Source organism: Archocentrus centrarchus, chromosome 2 (genome assembly GCF_007364275.1).
Source record: "Archocentrus centrarchus isolate MPI-CPG fArcCen1 chromosome 2, fArcCen1, whole genome shotgun sequence".
NCBI classification, from domain to species: Eukaryota; Metazoa; Chordata; class Actinopteri; order Cichliformes; family Cichlidae; genus Archocentrus; species Archocentrus centrarchus.
Window position 1 is genome coordinate 12883665 of NC_044347.1, and position 20582 is coordinate 12904246.

The following is a 20582-nucleotide window of genomic DNA, read 5'->3' on the forward strand; positions in this document are numbered from 1 at the left end:
CTAGTCATTTTTTTCAGCGGAGGCCACTCTCTTCACGCTGCGTTAATGCGAGCGGCTCAATACCCTCCATCCATCTGTGCATCCATCCAGACCACAGCCTGGATCATCCAGCAGCGCCTTTTGTTTACGCACACACAGCTCTACTTTATATCATGTAACCCGGGTTATTTTCCCCATTCTAAGCCTGCGTTCCCGTGTTACTTTCTCTCCAATGGATGACTAGTCCGACCGGGGATCCACCGCCCTGCAAGCTACCGGGGGACACGGAGCTCCACACCTTCCGGGGAGACGCGCAGGTCGGGGGTGAAAGCGGTGGAAATGGTCAGTGTTTCGAGCTCGAGAGGCTTCCTTGGCCGTGATGCGAACGCGGATGAGGCGCGTCAACCTGTCGGGGATGATGGTGAGTGGTAGATTAACGCGCACGGTACGCCTCTTTTGTCTCAAACACCTGCTGTTAAACATCAGGAATCTGGGTGGTTTTTAAAAAAAAAAAAAAAAAAAGATGGAGAAGATGTGATTTTACGCACAAAAATACGGATTGTTCGGGATTTAATTGAGGCCAGCTGGCTTTCTGTGATGGATGCTGAGCGTCGGTGATGTCTGACCCGGATGGCCGCATCGGGGTCGATCTATGGCTGGAGTCAATTGCTTCTCATTATAGCAGATTGATGGATGGATAATGGATGGATGGTGTATTTTTAGAGAGGGCTGAGAGCATGTCTAATGTATCTACAGCAGTGATGGAGTTTAAGCTCTCCGAGAGGTCCTTAAAGTGATCTGAAACAAACCCAGGATTGGTTTTAAGCCCAGTTTAAGCTCCTAATATTTAATTTTAGGACTTTCTCCTCTCATCATACCTCAGTTAAAAATATAGCACAGCGGGCAGTCTGATAAAATAGGCTTCAGCAAACAGACAGTTTTCTGGCACTTTAGAGGCAAAACAGGTGAGCGACTGAGAAAATAATCATCACAATTAAAGTGACTGCTAGTTTCATGCCTAGACTGGGGTCAAATGTGAGTAAACTCCCTGAAAAATTGGACTGAGACATGAATGTGTTCATCTTAATATAAATCTAAATGTCAACCTGTTTGACCTGATTATTATGTTTTAATCCAGATCTTTAGTAGGCTATCACAGAATTAAAGGAAATCTCAAAATCATATCTGAGAAGCTGGAAGCAGAATGAGGTTGGAATTTAGTTTACAAAAAATGACATGATTGATTTAATATGCAGACTCAATCATTTTCTGACAGTTTGGCAGGAAGGGCATCCAGCATAAAAAAACATCTGCCAAATCAAATATGCGGAACTACCTGCTTTTGTGGATAAATGAGAAGCTGAAAGTGAAAATTTACAGGTAAAGTTCATAACTGCAGTCAAGAAAGGAAGAAGTTGTGTCTCTCCCAAGCCAGCCTCAGGCATCCCTATTGCTGAGTTTTACTTTCAGATGGGAAGGAGTAAATCCCAAGTTTCCACTTGAAAGTGGAATTTTCAGCTGGAACGCCCTCTTCAAGTCAAACTTTGCAATCCAAGATGGCAGGAGAGTGCATGAACAGTAGAACTTGTAATCTGTACCATCACTGTTGTGTATTTGTGACTCACTAAATAAGCCGCACACAGAGCACAGACCAGACGTTGCCCATGAATGTGCTTTTAAATGCAAAGAAAATGCATTGCGTTGCACTCCGGGTATGGTTGGTGATCGCTGAATGGCTCTTGCTAGGGAGTAATAGAAAGCTTTTTTGTTTTTGTTTTTTGACTACTTCTACTGAACTGTGGTTAACTCAGGTGTGATGCCACCCTCAGCTCTGAGATCCAACTCCTGAGATGAAAGGAGGGAGAATTTATCCACACCTTGTCAGGTGTAGACAATTGCAATTAAGCCTATGCAAAACCCAGAACTTCTTGCACTGCCACTGCATTGGAATGAATGGATTGCAGAGAAGCATGGCACAGTCAAATGATTGATCCACCACCGAAGTCAACAAACACTATAAATATCACGTATATCAGATGATCACATAATATTGCAGACTTCCTGTTGCTACTCAATGGCGCCATGACTGCAGCTCAATTTTGGCTTATAGATGTTTTCAGGCCTGGATTCTTATCAAACACATAAGCGGGGGGGGGGGGGCAGGTTGGGCCATTCATATTTGCATTATAACTGCTTCTTTTGCTATGGCACCATAGACAAGCTGTTGCATGGAAACTCAAAAGCTTGATCATTTAGCATTGCAAAGATCTCCATAGTGTAGTGGTTTGCACAATTTGCCAAACAAGTGAAAGATCTCTGGTTTACAACAATACTTCTGGTTGTGTAGAAGTCTGTGGGAACACAGTTCCTCTGTGACCTCTGTAAATGATTTTCTGATGAACTTATGGGCTCAATCACTAGTTACAAGTCTCACTGAAAAAAGGCCACAAAGTTAATTTTGTAAATTGTTGCCACTATTAGTCAGAGGATTATCCAGGATGTGCTCATTGGCTGTTGACTTGTCAATCACAAAGCAAACAAAGCTCCTATAAGGCTGAGATATTTTGATTATCACTTCATTATTTTTCTAAAACATGTATATTGTCTAGGATAAAGGTTTTATCTTCAGCAGGCTTGTTTAAAATATTCAGGATGTTACAATAGGATAAGGTGAAGCAGCCAATTCTCACATTGGAGGAGCAGGAACAAGCTCATGTTTGCCAGATTTGCTGGAAAAAAAGTGAGTGAAGTGTTTATTCAAGCATCACAGTAGTTGTCTAACTAATTTCTGCAGCCCAAGCTGACTCCTGAACAATTTTTTACCATTAATGATCATTTGAAGTCTAAAATATGAAGTAAACATTACAGTATCAAGAAGGCACCTAGTTTGTAGCTACACTCTACTGAAGGCAGTGGATGAGTGTTGAAGCCTTTTAATGTGTTTCTATTTTGGGCTTGTGTAGATGTGCAAGATGTTCCAGAAGCTGGAGACACCCAGCTGTCCTCCCCACATGTCGAGCTAAAACGTTTGCCTTTTCATTCAGAACGCTCCTCATCAGACTTTTAACCATTTGTTGCAGCAGCGTAGATGAGGAGTTTTCCATAGTTTTGTGTAGACCTCACACTTCAAGAATCCACTTGAACAGCCCATTTATTCATTTATTAAGGGGAAAAGGTTATCCAAACCTACCTGGCCCTGTGTGAAAAGTAATCGCCTCCTAAACCTAATAACTGGTTGTGCCACCCTTGGCAGCAAAAACTGCAATAAAGCATTTGTGATAACTGGCAATGAGTCTTTCACTGTATATACCAAGTGCTCTTGAGCTTCAGGACACAAACTGATGGCTGGACTTCCTCCTTCAGGATTTTCTGTTAGAGATCAGAATTCACGGTTCCATCAATTATGGTAAGTCATCCAGGTCCAGAAGCAGCAAAGCAGCCCCAGACTATCACACAGTACTGCCATATTTGACTGCTGGTGTGATGTTCTTTTTATGAAATGCTGTGTTATTTTTATATCACAAGTAACGGGACTCAAACCTTCCAAAAAGTTCAGCTTTTGTCTCGTCAGTCCACAGAATATTTTCTGAGGGATCATCAGGATGTTTTTTGGCAAGTGTGAGACGAGCCTTTGTGTTCTGTTTGGTCAGCAGTGGTTTTCTCCTTGAACTCTCCCATGGATGCCATTTTTGTCCAGTCTCTTTCTTATTGTTGAATCATGAACTCTGACCTTAACTGAGGCAAGTGAGGCCTGCAGTTGTTTAGATGCTGTTCTGGGTTCTTTTGTGACCTCCTGGATGAGTCATCGATGAGCTCTTGGAGTGATTTTGGTAACCCGGCCGCTCCTGGGAAGGTTCACCACTGTTCCAAGTTTTCTCCATGTGTGGATAACGGCTCTCACTGTGGTTCACTGAAGTCCCAAAGCCTTAGAAATGACTTTGTAACTCTTTCCATACTGATAGATATCAGTGTTGCCCTTTGAGATCTTTTAGCCTGCTTCACTTTGTCAGACAGGCTCTATCTAAGCAATTTCTTTATTCAACAGGTCTGGCAGTAATCAGGCCTGGGTGTGGCTAGTGAAATTGTGCTCAGCTTTCTAAAAAATGTAGTTAATTCAGTTAATTCATCATTTAGCAAGAGGGGCTATTGCTGTTTCACACAGGGTCAGCTAGGTTTGGATAGATTTTCTTTCCCCCTTAATAAATGAAATCCTCATTTTAAACTGCATTTAGGTTATCTTTGTGTAATATTAAATTGGTTTGATGATCTGAAACATGTAAGTATGACAAATAAGCAAATAACTAAGAAATCAGGAATAACAGGATTCTGCAGAGTTCTGTTTGATCACAGATAAGAAAGAACTCCTGTTCTTTGAAGCTAAAGAGAAGAGTTCTTAAAGTGGTCCGAAACCTTGGTGTCATCACAGATGCTGACTTCACCTTACAGAGCCTTTACGACCTTGACTGGTCTGGTACCTTAATACATCTGTGACTTGCCATCTGGATCAGGCTGCCTGGTTTTTCTCTAGGTCTGTTTATGCTCCAGTATAGGATTACTTAAAAGTTATTAGAAATTAAAACCAAATAGAAGCGTTCCAGTTTAGCCTTTCAGTAGTCTACTTCCTTGTCTTAATCATCATGTTACTTCAGTTCAGATTTTTCTTTTTTTTCTTTTTTAGAAATTAAAATTTTCAGGTCTCTGGTCTGTTGTTGGTTTCCATTTTTTAAATTAAATTTGCCATATCAATCAAGGTTTCCTTATTTGCTTTAAAGGCAGCATTAGCCCCTCAGACAGACCTGGTTTCTTTCACAAGAAGCCATTTGGAAACTGCTCTCAGCATTTGTACAGAGATGAGTCCATCAGAGGAGAGGAAAACGAGCTCTTTCTGCACCCACGGGAGCAAGAAATGTCCCAGAATGCATTGCAGGCTGCAAGTCAAGTTGAGTTTTAATGCGAGGAGCTCATCATTCATCGTCATACCTGACTGAAAAGCTCAGTTAACCTTCACTTACAATCAAGCTCATGCTCCCTTTAGGTCACTTTAAAAGCCATTCTGGGCAATGTAGGCTGATCTTAACTGAAGCAGGTTAAATGAAAGTAAAAGGCAGCATTTCATGACACAAATAACTCCTGATGTGTTTTGAGTTTTCCAGACTTGAGTTATGAAACAGTGAGAGGATGTGAGCCACTCAGAGCAGCTGCCTGATAAAAACCCTGCAGACCTCGAGCCGGCTCTTTGTGTATTCACTGCTTGTCAGGCCGCCGTCTTATCGGTGCAGTCAGGCGGCACAGCTCGAGCTCCGCAGCCCGCCAGAGGAATGAAAATGCCACAACACGTCACTACGGATTCGCTAGTGGGTCAACATCTCCGGCATGGTGCTGCTCACGTCACCCCCCCCCTGCCCCCCTCCTTCCTGTCTGTCTGATGTGGCAGAGTTTGTTCTGTCTGGAGCATCCAGTCACAAGCAGCTATGCAGGTCCTGCTCCAGATAGTTTTTAAATTGTTCTTACACTCGCCTCGAGAGCTCAGTGCACTGCAGTGCAAAAAACCCCTAAACTGATAACATAAAGAGACTAAGAAAACATTTGTACAATTCTAACAACCTTGAAATTCAATATTTTGGTGTGAACACCTTTATTCTTCAGCACAGTCTGAACTCTCTGAGGCAGCTTTCTTCTCATTTCTTTAAGTAGTCTTCAGGAATAGTTCTCCAGGCTTCTGCCGATGCAGTGTGTTTGGGATCATTGTCATGCTGAAAGATGAAGCTGTGGACAATCAGACTCTTTCCAGATGGTATTTCATGGTGGATCAAAATCTGATGCTATTTTCCTGTGTTCATTATTCCATCAATTTCAACAAAATTTCCAACACCACTGATTGAAATGCAGCTCCAAACCATGACAGAGCCTCCACCATGTTTTACAGATGGCTGATTTTCAGTCCCGTTCTTGTGTAATGTGGCATACCTCACCCTTTTTAAGAATGGCTTCTTGACTGCCACCTGTCCACTGAGACCATTTCTGATGAGGCTTCAGTGAACAGTAGATGGATCAGCTGAAGGTCCAGATTCATCGCTCAGGTCCTGTGTCAGGTCTTTGCTTTATTTTTTTTTTTAATGCTTGAATGATTCATAGGTCAGTGATAAATAACTTAACAAACAACAAACATTCCTCTGAAAATGGTGAGGTACAAGGACTGGACTGAAAATCAATGAGAAAGCAGCCAATGTCCAAAGAAAAACTTTGAAATACCTTCAGAAAGCCTGGAGAACTATTGCGAAGGACCATTTCAGAAACAATGAACAATCCAGTATTCTTTGTCAAATTAATTCAAAATCAGTGCTGTCCCTATTTTTTTGTTGTGTGTGTGTGTGTTTAATTTTTTTGTGTTTTTTGTGTTTCGGACCCCACCATACCTTAAATCTGCCTTCGCATTAAAAATCTATTAGTAGTCAAGAACTTGCAAGCAGCAGAAAAATGCTCTTTGTCCCTGTTTGCGTGAGGGACTGTTTGTGTATGAGTGACTCAAATCTCATCATCTCTCGGTGAACGTGAGACTTCATACGGACATCTATGTTCCTACCAGCTGAGGAGATCCTAATCTACAATGAAAGAATTTGTTATGCATCTTTAATGCAGACTTGGAAAACAGTCCTACAGGAATGATTGCTCATCATAGGATACACTATAATCCTGCAGTTTGAACTTTAGAGAAAAACAAGAAAGCCACACACACTTTGGATCGCTTCATACCATCACTGTTGCCTTTTGTACTTAAATCACTTTATGATTTTTTTAAGCTGTGTTGATCTCTTTAATGTCCACTGTAGTTTGTAAATCTGGAGGTCACCGAGTTTTCTTCACAAACAGGTTCATCTTGTTGAACTCTCCTGTTGTATGTGCTGTTTTTTTTTTTTGTTTGTTTTTGTATCTGCTCGAGCAGCAGAAGCCTGAGAAGCTGCAGGAAATCATGGTGTTTGTGTCAGAGCTTCCTCAGCGGCGTTTCAGGGGCCAGCAGAGATGATACGCGCACCGAGTCAAACTAATTAGTGGACAGACTCAAACAGTGAGCTGAGACCTGCAGGCTGCTGAGAGCCAGATGCTTGTTCAGAGGGTTGAGGCTGACAGGTGCAGCTGGGCAGTCTGAGCAAAGGCTTGAGCTCGCTCCTGCTCTAAGTTTTTAGCTTAAAACAAGCAACCCTTCACTGGGAATAATTTTAACTGAAATAACCTCGTTCTTCAGTGGCACATTGCTGATGTGCTTCCCCCATAAATGCAGCTTTCTGCCCATTTGTTTTGAAAGTGATACTTACAGAAAATCTTCATTTATTTATTAATTTAGGCAGTTAAAGACAGAACCGGCATGCACAACAGTTCTTTATCAGATGCTTCAGAAAGTTACAGCCCAAGTCCACGGTCACGGTCTTACCCTGAGGGACGGATTTGTGGAGCGCAACCCGATGAATGTTGGAAAAACAATGAGTGTAGCTGGAGAACCAGCCCTGATCGCCAGTGAATATCCTCCACATGAACTTCAGGTCCCAGAAGTTGATGCTTGCTCTCTGTAAGTTTGAGGTCCACAGAAAGCACAGTGCAAGTGGTCAAAACGAGTCATATTTATAGCCAAAAATTGAATTTTATCAAGGATAACCAAGGCCTTTAGAGAACGAAGAAATCAGAATAGATGAAGAATGTTTTTGTTGTGCAGCGAAATGTGGTTCAAAACAATAAAAATTGTCGGACTACGTACGCTTGTTTTTGAGGACTGAATGCAAACACATGTACATTGGTTGCATACCTATAATCCTTTACTCTGTGTAGCCAAAGTCAAACAGAAAGCACAGAATCATAAATCTTATATATGTGAAACTCCATGCCAACGTTGACCTTGTTATTGATGGGCCGAGCAACATTTTCAAATACGTCTCGTCCTCCAGTCAGGAGTGTTCAGGCGATGGAACCCCCTCCATCATCCGAACAACCTTGGCTCCTGGAGATCAATACCTGTGAAGGATCGATTGTGTTTCAGTGTTGGACTGTCGGGTTTCCAAAACAGCTCAAGCTCTCGTCACTTCAGCTTAAGGTGTAAATAGTGTTTTAATTTTAGCTCACCCTGTAGCAGGCTGGGAAAACATGGATTCAATTGGAAAAATGAAAAAGTTTCCATTGGTTTTCTGGTGCTGTGTACTCAAATGCTTATTCATCTCTGTATCTGAAGCAGCGGAGCTGGAAATAATTGTTGATCGTAGCTGATGGCCACTGCTCATCTCGTTTGAAACCCTGCAAGCACAATCAACGCTCCTATTGATGTGCCGTGATCCCAGTATGAATGAAGCTGGCATGCAAGGGTGAGCAGAGAGGATTATGGAATATTTCTGCATGTGAACAAGAATATGGCCATTTCTCGATACCAAGTGTGCCAGATCCATACTTGCATGCTTGGTAGTTTGTATTTAGCAAGTTCACTGAGGAATCCAGGCTTCTGAGGATGGGAGGACGCAGCACGGTCATTCTACAGCTGGAACAGCAGCATACTTGACAGCATTTTTTTAAAAAGTATTTTTAAGCACTTTTAAGCACAATAACGGTGATAAGGTGACAAAGAACTGTACACTGCTTGATTCCCAGTGTAGCAGCTGGCTAACTGTAGCTTGTTCGCTCACATCCTGTCACTAAAAAAAGTCCCACGTGAAGTCACAGCATTGTCAGTTTTTTGTCCTTATGTAGAGGTTGTGTTGGACTCTGTGTTGTGCTGGAAACCAGTTGTTTAGGGGTTTGTGATTAGTGGACTGAAGCATTTTCAATGTTAGCTAGTCTGGCTCACTGTCATGCAGGAACAGCATCACATCCTGTGGGTTTTTGCAGTTTGTCACATGGAAATCTTGGCCACATTTTTTAAGTTATGGTGAAAGCTGTTTAGATATTGTCAATAAAAATAATTTAATAAAGGCAAAATATTACCTAATGCACTTTTAAAGCCCAAGGTTTATTTCAGCTCAGTTGCAAACTATTGTAGCATCATGATAGCGTGCTTAACTTAAAATTATTTGCTTATCTGTTGCAATATACAGAATTTATTTACGATAAATATTTGCCAAGATAACAGCAAAGTTTCTGTCTACTTAAAATCAAATGTGAAATGGGAAACTTTTAATTGACCAAAGGCAATCTCTAAAGTTGTGACTGCTCATGCAGGAAAGAACTTTAAAATTCAAGTTTTTTTTTTTGCTGTAGGATATTTCAGTCAATTTTTAAGAGCTGAACTGATTAAATGTCTTACATGATTTATTGAGGTACCAAGTCTTCATGCTGCAGTCCGAATGCGGGCATTTTGTAACAATGCCAACTTGAGTTAAAGAAAAGCTTCCTTTCATAAACTTTCCGTTTATGAAGAAGCGCAGTCATGTTCACAACTACTGCCTGCCTTCCTCTGTTGAACATTTGGTGCTATATGTCACAGATTTCTCAACATTACACCTCATAAAAAGATATCCCAATGTTATTTTTTTTCCAGCAGTGCTTTCTTCCTTCTCTGTTGATCTCCTAACTCTGAAGTGTCCCAGTGTTGCTGTAGCTCTGTGTTTAGTTTCCCCTCCATGGGAACAGATCAGTGGTGTTTCTGAGTGTCTCCCTCAGGGCGCTGTTGGATGGGAAACAGTGAGGCGATTTGATCGGGGGGTACGGGGTGATGGTGTTCAGACATACTGAGCAGCAGGATTAGGACAGTGTGAAAAAGAGGAGCCTTTATTGTGGGAGGGTGGCAGTTGCACGAGAAAGACAATGAGTGTTTAGTTCCTTAGTATGTGTTGCTGTAGGTCTAAGAATACCTAAAAAGAGCCTTAACCTGAAAAGTCTTTAGGTTTTCTACCAGTTTCTCCAGTAATTTGAATATTTATAGCTTTTTTTGACAGGCAGCGTTAACCCAGAGCTCGTCTGACCTTCCCTCCAGCCTCACGGTGTTCACTGGAGGCTCATTATACTTTTATATCTGCAGTGAGCCGACCACGTTGACTGCAAAAGCTGTTCAAATGTTGCAGAGACTCTTGATGAGCTTTTTTGTCTTTTAGCTTCATGTCAAACAGGCTGTGAATGAAGTTTTAGGTTAAACGACAGAAATAGATTATTTGATATGCTCAGAATTGAATTAGCAAAGGGTTTTAGTTCAAGCCGTGTAAATAATATTAAAAATTAGAGCTTTTTCGAACTACATTTTCATATTCCTCACCTCACTAGTCAGCCTTATTTCTCATCAACTGGAGCTGAAAAACAAATTTCAGATTGAAAGATCATTTACCATGGGACCAGTCTAATAACTGACATTCATTTGGTGTTTGACAAATTATTCATCTTTAATTAAAAAAGATTAGGCTTAATCATCTTGAGATAACATGTTGTTTATTTATTTATTTGCAGTGTCAAAGCTTTTACTTTTTGATTTAGGATTCATAAAATCCTATGGGTGTCTCCCCTCCACCAGCTCTGTAGGAAACTTGTTTGTTCTGTAACATTTTTCAGATCCTATTGGAAATGTACACTCACAGGCCACTTTATTATTATTCAGTATTGCTTAACTGCTCATTAACACCAGTAATCAGCCAGTCACATGGCAGCAACTCAGTGCATTTAGGCATGCAAACATGGTCAAGACAACCTGCTGAGGTTTAAACTGAGCATCAGAATGGGGAAGAAAAGGTGATTTAAGTGACTTTGAATGTGCCGTGGTTGTTGGTGTTAGACGGTCTGGTCTGGGTATTTCATAAGCTGCTGAACTGCTGGGATTTTCCCACACAACCATCTCTACATCTCTACAGAGAACGGTCTGAAAAAGAGAAAATATCCAGTGAGTGGCAGTTCTCCGGGAGAAAATACCTTGTTGATTTCAGAGGAGAATGACCAGACTGCTTTGAGCTGATAGGAAGACTGCAGTACCACCACTTATTACAGTCAAAGTATGCTGAAAGCATCTCTGAATGCACAACACATCAAACCGTGATGCAGATGGCCTAGAGCAGCAGAAGACCACACTGGGTCTCACTCCTGTCAGCTAAGAACAGGAAACTGAGGCTACAGTTCACACAGGCTCAGCAAAAGTGGACAACAGAAGACTGGGAAAAGTTGCCTGATCTGAGTCTCAGTTTCTGCTGCCACATTCAGATGGTAGGGTCTGAATTTGGTATAAACAACATGAAAGCATGGATCATCTGTCAACAGTTCAAACTGCTGGTGGTGTGATGATGTGGGGGATATTTCCTTGGCACACTTTGGGCAGTTAGTACCAACTGAGCATTATTTAAACACCACAGCCTACCTGAGTGTTGTTGCTGACCATGTCCATCCCTTTATGACCACAGTGTATCCATCTTCTGATGGCTGCTGGTTTCTTGAACATAACAATGAGTTCTCTGTACTCAGATGGCCTCCACAGTCACCAGATCTCAATCTAATAGAGCAGCTTTGGGACGTGGTGGAACAGGAGACTCACATCATGGGTGCGCAGCCGACAAATCTGCAGCAACTGTGTGATGCTGTCATGTCAACATGGAGCAAAATCTCTGAGGAATGTTTGCAGCACCTTGTTGAATCTGTGCCATGAAGATTTAAAGCAGCTCTGAGGGCGAAAGGGGGTCCAACCCGCAATCACTAGCCAGCACAAATTCAGGGGTTAAAATGCTCAAAATCTGTTTCATCAAGAGTTGAAATTTGACTCGTTTAAGTTTGTCTGTTTCAGGACCTGCTTCACATACTATGTCTCAGTTGTACACTGAAATAAAGTACCAGTCAAAAGTTTGGAGTCAATCCAAACTTTTGACTGGTACTTTATAGTCTTTGGCAATTTACAGAAAAGAGGTTTTAAAAGCCTGTTCTGCTCAATTTTAACATGAAAAACTGACGTGTTAATCACAAAAATCAAGCTGAATGGGCACCGCACTTTAAGGACAAATCAATCTTTTATACCACAATGTGTTTCTTGAGAGCTGAAGTCAGTAATCAATCAGTTAATTGATGCCTGTTATTCGTGTCATCCTAAATCTTTCTCTTTTCTCTCATTATTGGATTTTTTTCATGATTTATCAAGATCTTTTTGGAAATTTTCCAGACTAAAATAACCTCTCCAGCCCTCTCAGCAGTCTGTTAAGGTTAAAAACATGTACAAAGACACAGCAGTGCCTTCATCCTCCTCCTCCTCCTCCTCCTTCCCGCCTCTTCCTCCCTCACTGATTCCTTATCACTGGATTCTCCAGATTTTGCCCAATCAGAGGAAACGACAGCAGCCGCACATGCTTTTTATAAGCGGAGCAGCCCATTCACTCTCAGCCTTACGTAACCCGCTCAGTGTGCATCTGAGGAGGTGTGAGAACGCCTCGGCCTTTTGGCGCCGGCGGTCGTGCCTCATCCTCGCAGAGTCGTGCCGGTGCTTGTGGGCGAGAGCCGACGTGCGATCTGAAAATAATGTTCATCTGACCGAGTCACGTAACGCTGGCATGTGAAATGTGAGTCACCTCCTCCAGTGAGGTTTGAGTGAGCTTCATGTTCAGTCAGTGTCATTCAGAGCTCAGCAGACATTAGATGGGCATTTTTTTTTCAAATTTAATTTTAACCTCCTGCAACGATGTCGCTAATCCACGTTAAAGGCAGGAAGATGTCTAACTCCTTAATTTTACCTGATTTGTGATTGCTTCATTGCTATTAAATTGTTTTACTTTTACAAGACTATAGTTGATATTATCGTGTCACACTTTTATTACTTTTATTTTTAGATTTTTATCATTTCTTGTATTCTGTTATTGGTTTTGATGACTAATTATTTGAATTTTAGTTTATTTCATAGCAAAAACTAAAATGAAATGTGTTATATAAATAAAGAAGTGCTTGCCTGTCTGCTTATATATCACAAAATACTATTAGCTAGGCAATGACTTGGAGTTATACTCTTCAATTAACTAATAATTATCAGCAGCTCACTTTACATTTGCATAATGCTGAACATTAATAGACAGGGTTGATTCTTGCTCAAGAGAAATAGATTTTATTATAGACTATACTTTTATCAGACAACTTGATGAAAAACATTTGATGTATCATTTTAGTTGCCACGCCATTGTGGTCAACTGGCTTCATGACAACGTTAGCGTCTCCATTCTGAGTGTAAGCTAATTAGAGTATTCTGTTAGTAAATGACAGTTAGCCTAGCTTGCTAGCTTTTATTTTCTGTCTCTGACTTGGATGCTGATGCAAGTATGAGCTTAAAGCATATAGATAAATATCACCCCGTCTCAATAAACAGATGCTGTAAGGTATTGAGTTATGAAGTCAATAGACCATTATAAAAGTTGATGGTGTTTGTTGGTTAACTTAACTTGGCATAAAAATCTAAAACACCTAACTCTAAAATTTTAGACTTTCTCTTGAATAAACAAAACAACTATCAAAACAACATATTGTGTTTTGAACCTTTAGAGTTTTTAGGTTAAGTTAAGCTAACTATCAAGTCGAGTTAATAAAATGGCAAACTGTTCTCCTTTTATCTCCTTCTGATGTTTAGGAGATAGATTACATCCCGAGAGAGAGAGTTTTAAATAAACTGGGAAAAAAAGCATGTCCATGCTCTCCATTTTGAACATTAAAGACTTAATATGGTAAAAATATAGTTGTTTAATTTTTCATTAGTCTAGCTTTTTGTTTGGGAATGACTGTCATTCCCTGGGAAGTAGATTTTTGTCACGCTGATGCTCTTGGCACCGTTTGGTCCTGATATCTGACCTACCTCTCACCCTTTTGTCTGACTGAGACATGTGATCCCCATGATGCTGCTGCCACCGGCCACATCGCCTCCTATGCATTATCACGTTTCCACAGCAACCACAGTCGGTATTGATTAACATGTGCAGAGGGATGGCAGCTGGCGTGCCAGGTTATCGGCAGGACGATTGACAGCGGCGCCCTCTCTTCTCCCTGTATCTCTCTTCTCTCTCTCCCGGAAGCTGACATGTAAACCAGTGACACACTCGGTCCTCCGCTGCGAGCGGCGGGATGCTGGCAGCTCGCTCTGAGCTCATCATGAACAGGCCTGTTTTTGGCAGCTCACCCACCAGCCTGTTACCTTGGATGGCTGATGAATAACACCAAGAGACAGAGAGAGGTCTGTCTGCATCACAGGCTCATTTTCTCAATAAACCATCGGCATTCAGACGAAGAGGGAGGAGAAGTTCTCCAGAGAGCGTGAGAGCATGTGACAACTTTAGTGAAACGATTTTCCTCAGGTCAGTGATGGAGAGACGGTCTGTTGCGCTTTGTCTTGTTGAACTCTAAATGTTTAGCTGGGAAATTATTCAGTATGATCAGTGCTTTAATTTGTGTTGCAGTGGGATGACGTGATTATTACAGAAGGCTGAGTGTGTTACATTTTGGTTGCTTTGGTCCACCACTAAGTAAGTAAATGGAAAATGAAATAGGAAAATAAGCAGGGAATTTAAAACAAGGGAAAATATAAATAGAAAATTTTATAAATTAATTCATACCCACAGTCATTTTGGTCCTCCATGTAGCCAAATATTCAAAAACAAACAAATAAAATGAATGAATAAATAAACAAATAGACAACTAAAAGCTATACTTACTTTTTAAAATTTATTTTTTGTAAATTTGCTGGTATTTAATGGAGTCCTTTATTTATTTATTGTTTTGTATAGTTTTGATTTAGGCACTTTTGGTCCTCCATAAAGGCAATAGATCCATCCAGTGTATTCTCTTCCGCTTATCCTTTTCAGGGTTGTGGGGGGGCTGGAGCCTGTCCCAGCTGCCCAGACTAACTAACTAACTAGCTAACTAGAACACAAAATTGGGAAGGTAATAAATGAGGCAATCAAATCAGAGAAAAATAAAAATGGAAGAATTTTTGTTTCTAATTTTTTGGCACATTTAGTAATGCAATTTATGTCTGCAATTGTCTTTTTTTTAATTATTAGTGGTGTATTCAAGATATGTTTTATGGCATGATATTATTTTTAAAATGTATTTTGCAATGGGAAAACTACATTTTCTTTTCTTTTGCATATCATGGCATATAAACATTTTATATATTTTTATTTTTGTTGTTTCAGTCCTGCATATTATTCAAAGAAAAACTAACAAATGCAACAAATTAAATAATACATCATTAAATGAATGAATGAATGAATGAATGTATGCATTCAAATAAATTTAAAGGGGGATTTTAAGTATATTTTGTGCATTTAATGACATATTAATTCTTTCCTTTATTTTCAATGGAATCCTTTATTTCTTATATATTTTAGACTTTTGCACTATTGATCCTCCATGAATGCAAAATTAGAAATAGAGATAATAGGATAACAGGGGTATCAACATGAGGGGAAAATAAAAATGTAAACATTTATGACATTTCTTATAATCATTCATTTATTTTCACTACACCATTTTGATGCATTTCATGGAATTTTTTGTTTGAGTTTTTTAATTTAATTTTTAATTTTGGCTGTTTTGATCCTCCATATATAAACATAAATATCAGTTTGGAATCATATTTGCATATCATTATTATTTTAAATTGAGGCAGACATTTGGAATAGAAAAATAGGCAGGTAGATGTCTTGGTTAATAGTTTCATTAATCTGTATTTCATTTGAAAATAGGCAGGTAGATGTCTTGGTTAATAGTTTCATTAATCTGTATTTCATTTGAGTTCTTTTGTCATGTAAAAATAATCTGAGAGATAAGAAGTCTAAACATTTACTGCAACATGTATTTATTTATTTTGGATTGTGCAGATCTTTAAAACTTCACACAAATATGAGAACTACATAGTTTTATTATTGCTCATTATCACTGATCAAGTGCTGGGGTTTAGGACTCCATGGATGTAAATAAAGACTCTTAGAACATTTTTTGTGAAGGGCAGACTTGTTGCATTCTATATACTAAGTGATTAATTGAGAAACTACATGGGAATTAAAAAAACCCAAAACAAAACATAAAAATCATATTTACCCTAAAAATGTCTTGCAGACGAATATGAGCAGACATTTTTTCCCACGTTGCACCTGTTCAGAGATACTTTGGAACGTGCTGTTTTTTTTTCTTTCTTTTTTTTTGTATGTGTGTGTTTTCTTGCTTTGAATCATGGGAATGGTTACCAATGCAAAGTGATCTGGAAAGGAGTTGGAGTGCAGTGAGTAATGCATGATAAGGCTGTTATGTAACACAACATGGTGGGAAGGCCACTGCTGTTTTTTTTCCTTTCATACTTTCTCTCCTTCCCCTGTCTTTCTTTTTCCCTCTCCCCCTTTTCACTGTTTGCCTTTTGGGCCTCAGACAGCATTTAACAACTCATAAGATCCACGACCTTTAAATCCCTCATCCAAGTCAGTTGTTGATTAATAAACTGGAGCTGATAAATGTTGTAGATATTTTGAATATATTTTCATAATAAACGTTGACTGTAAAATGTTCCTTTAAGCAATATTTGTATTTTTCCTTAAAGGTACTTTTTGGAAGTCCGCTCCATAAATTTAACAGCATTTCTTTTTAGCAACCACCACTTTTTTTTTCTTTTTTTTTTTTTTTTACCTCTTCTCAGTCCTTTGTTGTAAGTAAGAATGTGCTCTTAATGACTTACCTGGTTAATTAAGGCTTACAAAAATGTATTGCCCCATCTTGTGGTACAAATTGGTATTGCATGAAGGTACAGCCCAGCTCTAGTTCAGCTTCAGTTGATATCTCTTCAACTCAACACACAGATGTCCTTTAAAGTTGTTTCTTCTGGTTACTTTTGGAAGGTTTTGAACTGTTTTTTAACATTATATATTTATTATTAATTCAGTAAAAACAACATTAAGTTGTAAGATGTCTGGTTGTTTTTAGCTATTCACTTTATCCTTGTAGCACTACTCACTTGTTCAGTCTGTTTCTATACATGTAAAACAGCTCACCAGTCTAATGTGAGCCCTCACCACAGCTGAGCCTTTCACTGACAAACATATAAAGTTGAGGAAATGACTTACCTTCATACTATTAATGTTTTTGGAGTTGAAATACATAGGGGTGGGTCTTTTACAGTTTTTCTGAGCCTTCATAACATCATAAGTAGTCCTTCTGCATCCTCAAATTTCAAGCATTATTTAAATATCCTTCATGATGCGATGGATCCAAACTATTATATAAAACATGATCTCCAATGCTGTTTCTCTATTTTACAAGCACAGCCATTTTATTGACAGCTATTTTGTCCCATAAGGAGTCATGGGTGGAATATGATCCTGGTATTAAAATGTAGGTAACAGAAGACCTTTCATATGCTATATGTTATTCTGAGCAGCTAACGATCCCACGTGGTGGTATGACGCATACACTTTACCCAAAATTCACTTTTTGAAGTTTTCTCCAGTGATTTATTGGGAAACAGCTCAAACATCCAGGGTGTCAGCGCTTGTTTCTGTTCCTCCATGTCACAGTTGGTGCGGTTATTGAAACTATGATGCTGATGCTTAAAGATTGCTATAGAAGTCTTGTTTTGTCTTGAGATTCTGGCACTTGGAATGAGTGTAAAACTCATTTGATTGCAGTTTTTAAACAGACCCATAACCCTGAACGTTTCATGTGGAAATGTCATGTGCTTATGAAGTTTCTGAGGAGTTCAGGCAGGAACTTTTTTATCGGATTTGACCGAATTTGGTCTGTGGCGGCTCCGCCGACATTGTTGTCATGCTCATCCTGCTGACAGGAAGCTGGATTGTCATATTTTAGGCCCAACTGGTCCAGCAGATCCAGGAACAGCTGCTGTGATATTTCGCACTATTACCGAGGTTTGGGCATCAGTCACGACTGTGACACAGGCGGTCATGTTGTGTGTTGTCATTTTTGTGTTGGTGGAGTCTGGTGGGTGACGTGGCGGCAGCTCAGTTTGTTTTTTGCAGTTTGTCTGCAAGTCTGAAAATTGTTGTAGCACTTACACGAACCCGTATGTTCTCAGTGGAAAGTTTTCATGCTGTAAGCATCTCAACAGAGTCATCCTGGAGTTTTTGTTTGCCACGTTTCATACAAACAGACTGAGTACACTTCTTTTTTCACTTCAGTGTGAATTACAATGAACAATTACAACAAACAGAGTCCAGTAGGAACGGTCCTCATCAGATGTACGAAGAATGTTGCTGTGAATATGACTCTTTATTGTGACCCTAACCACAAAATACAAAAATCATCCAATTTCCCTCTCCTCTCCTTTCTATTACACTTTCTATAAGGTTGAGGAATAAGTCACAGAAGCTAAATGTTTGACCTCGATTGTTTCAAATTGTGGACATTTTAAGTCCTCTCCTACTAAAGCACGCTGTTAAAAACACGATATCTTTGTTTTCCTGAATGTTTAAGGCACATTTTGACGTATGCTTCGGTGCCAGTTGCACTCCAAAGCTGTTGTAGTTACTTCTGACAGCATGGAGTTTCTGAAGCATGGAAAAAAAAAAGCTGCTTTCGGTTTTAATTTCCAATCGAAATGAAACCAGAGAAGTGATCTTAGTCTTCACAGCTTCACAGAGGAAAAAAGGAGGAAAAATGCTTGTGGGCAAAGATGACTTCCAAAACATCCTTGACTGCGCTCTCAAGAAAATGATGCATTTACTCACTAAAAGAGCTCAAATGCTGCAACGACCAAAACCAAACACTCTGCCAGCAGTTTTCTACCTGCAAGAAGTCTGAACATCCTTGGATATCAAATGGAAATCTCTTTAAGAAACATTAAAGACGGCAGTATCAGACACTCTCCTGCTGGGTGATAAACTGTCTGCCCTGAAAGGTCATGACTCTGATCACAGAGGAAGTGACCATCAGCTCAGCTGTCTGTAAGTGTTCAGTGTTGTCAGACAGATGCTCCCGAGCTGTTCCTGAGCTGCTAATTATGGACCATATTTACACCATATTTGTGATTTCTTATTTTTCTATTTTAAAAAGTAAAGTAGAGACTACACAAAGAAGGTGAATGCAAAATGTAGTTTGGCTTCTAACCGCTGATCACAGGAAGCTCTTCAGAAGTAATGCTCGCTCTTTGTTTGCAGGGAGGAGCAGGTTGCATTGAAACTGAAAAGACTGAACAAAAAACATATAATTTGCTGTAAATGTTAAATGTCACTGCACAGTCTGCATTGTAACATAAGCAGCAATGGTGACCTACAAATAAAAACCTTTTCTCAAATTTCATTGAGGTTTTTGCCGACACATGACCACCAACCACATGACGTTAACTGGTCTGCCATTTTGGATGTGTGACAGTTTAGGATCAAGTTAATAAGGTGCCAGTCACGCAGGCCTAGAGAGTGATCTGCAACCATCTGGCAACCACTGGTATTGAGGGGAAGATGAGTATTCCCTGACTGGTTGTGAGTGGTTGGTGGAGTTTGAAGGCAGTTGCAGGGAAAGTGAATGTTAAAGCCCCCGTAACAGTCAGTGGGAGCCCCCCCACCACCACCCCCACCACCGCCAGCAACCACCTGTCACTAGGGCAGTGTTTTTAAAACTGTGGGGCTCTAGAGGAACAACTGTTGAACATCGGATTCATTCTCAAGGCGGGACAAGGAAACGTTAGCACAGCGGCTAGCAAAACTTTCCACCAGTGGGTGTATCACCAATATGGCGGACAAGTCTTGAGCAATGTTCACACGATGTCACGTGATCAATGATCCCTCACACCAGCAGACCAGTTTAAAATACTGGATTAATGCAGATTATAGCTGCACATTCTAAACATATGGCTGGGCAGACACTCGTGAGGTCATCTGGTTTCAATCTTCTTATTGGCTGAAGCTGCACAACAGCCGTGCTGTGACCCCCCCCCCCCCCCCCCTCCTCCACACCTCCTCCACCCCTCCTCCACACCTCCTCCACACACCCAAAGCACCTCCACCTGCAGCTTGGAGGCCTCACCCGAGGAGATTAATGAAGTTGAGTGTGTCACTCAGTGCAAGCACACACACATGTATGTGCACACACTGCTGAGATCCAGGTATGAACCAGCAACAATAAAGCAGGCACAGATATTCAGAGGTATAAAAACAATAGACATATTTTATAATCCAGTCAACATGAGCAGATTTTATGAGTCAGAGTTATGAAACCTACACAACCCTCTGTGTACCGAGCTGTGAAAGAAAACACGGCGGTGATAAAGATATAAAATCACTTAAAAATTGATTTAAAGTATATTTGATTCTTCCAAGTCCTCCAGACTTTGAAGAAAAAAGTCCTCTCTGTGTGTGTGTGTGTGTGTGTGTGTGTGTTTTTTTCCCTTTCACTTACAACTAAATGTTTCTAATGAATTAATCAGCTAAAAGCTGAAAGCTTTTTTCTTTGAGGTTCATCCCTGCAGACTTTTCTCTGTCTGAAACAAAGTTCATTAAGATGCATGAGTACAACATGAAGTCCTGTCTCCTCCTTTTCAGTCCTCCGAAAACAGACTCTTCATTTTTATTTTTTTTAAACAGCCCGGCATTACATTTATATAAGAACAGACAGGAAGTCCCCTCCTGGGATGGTCTACTTTTTTTTTTTTAGACACTGTGTCTCTAAACAGTTTGAGTCTCAGTGAGGTCGGT

The 20582-nt window shown here is 40.1% G+C and overlaps 1 protein-coding gene across 2 annotated transcripts in view; it reads left to right on the forward strand.

Moving 5' to 3' along the window:
* tmem198ab (transmembrane protein 198ab) overlaps positions 1-20582 on the forward strand; it is a 38133-nt gene continuing 17551 nt past the window's right edge. The window contains exon 1 of one of the 2 annotated variants that reach the window (XM_030756086.1): positions 1-400. The gene's annotated coding sequence lies outside the window, so the exon portion shown is untranslated. Of the gene's footprint in view, positions 401-13840; positions 14241-20582 lie in introns of those variants that run through there. The other variant, XM_030756092.1, reaches the window with a different exon arrangement.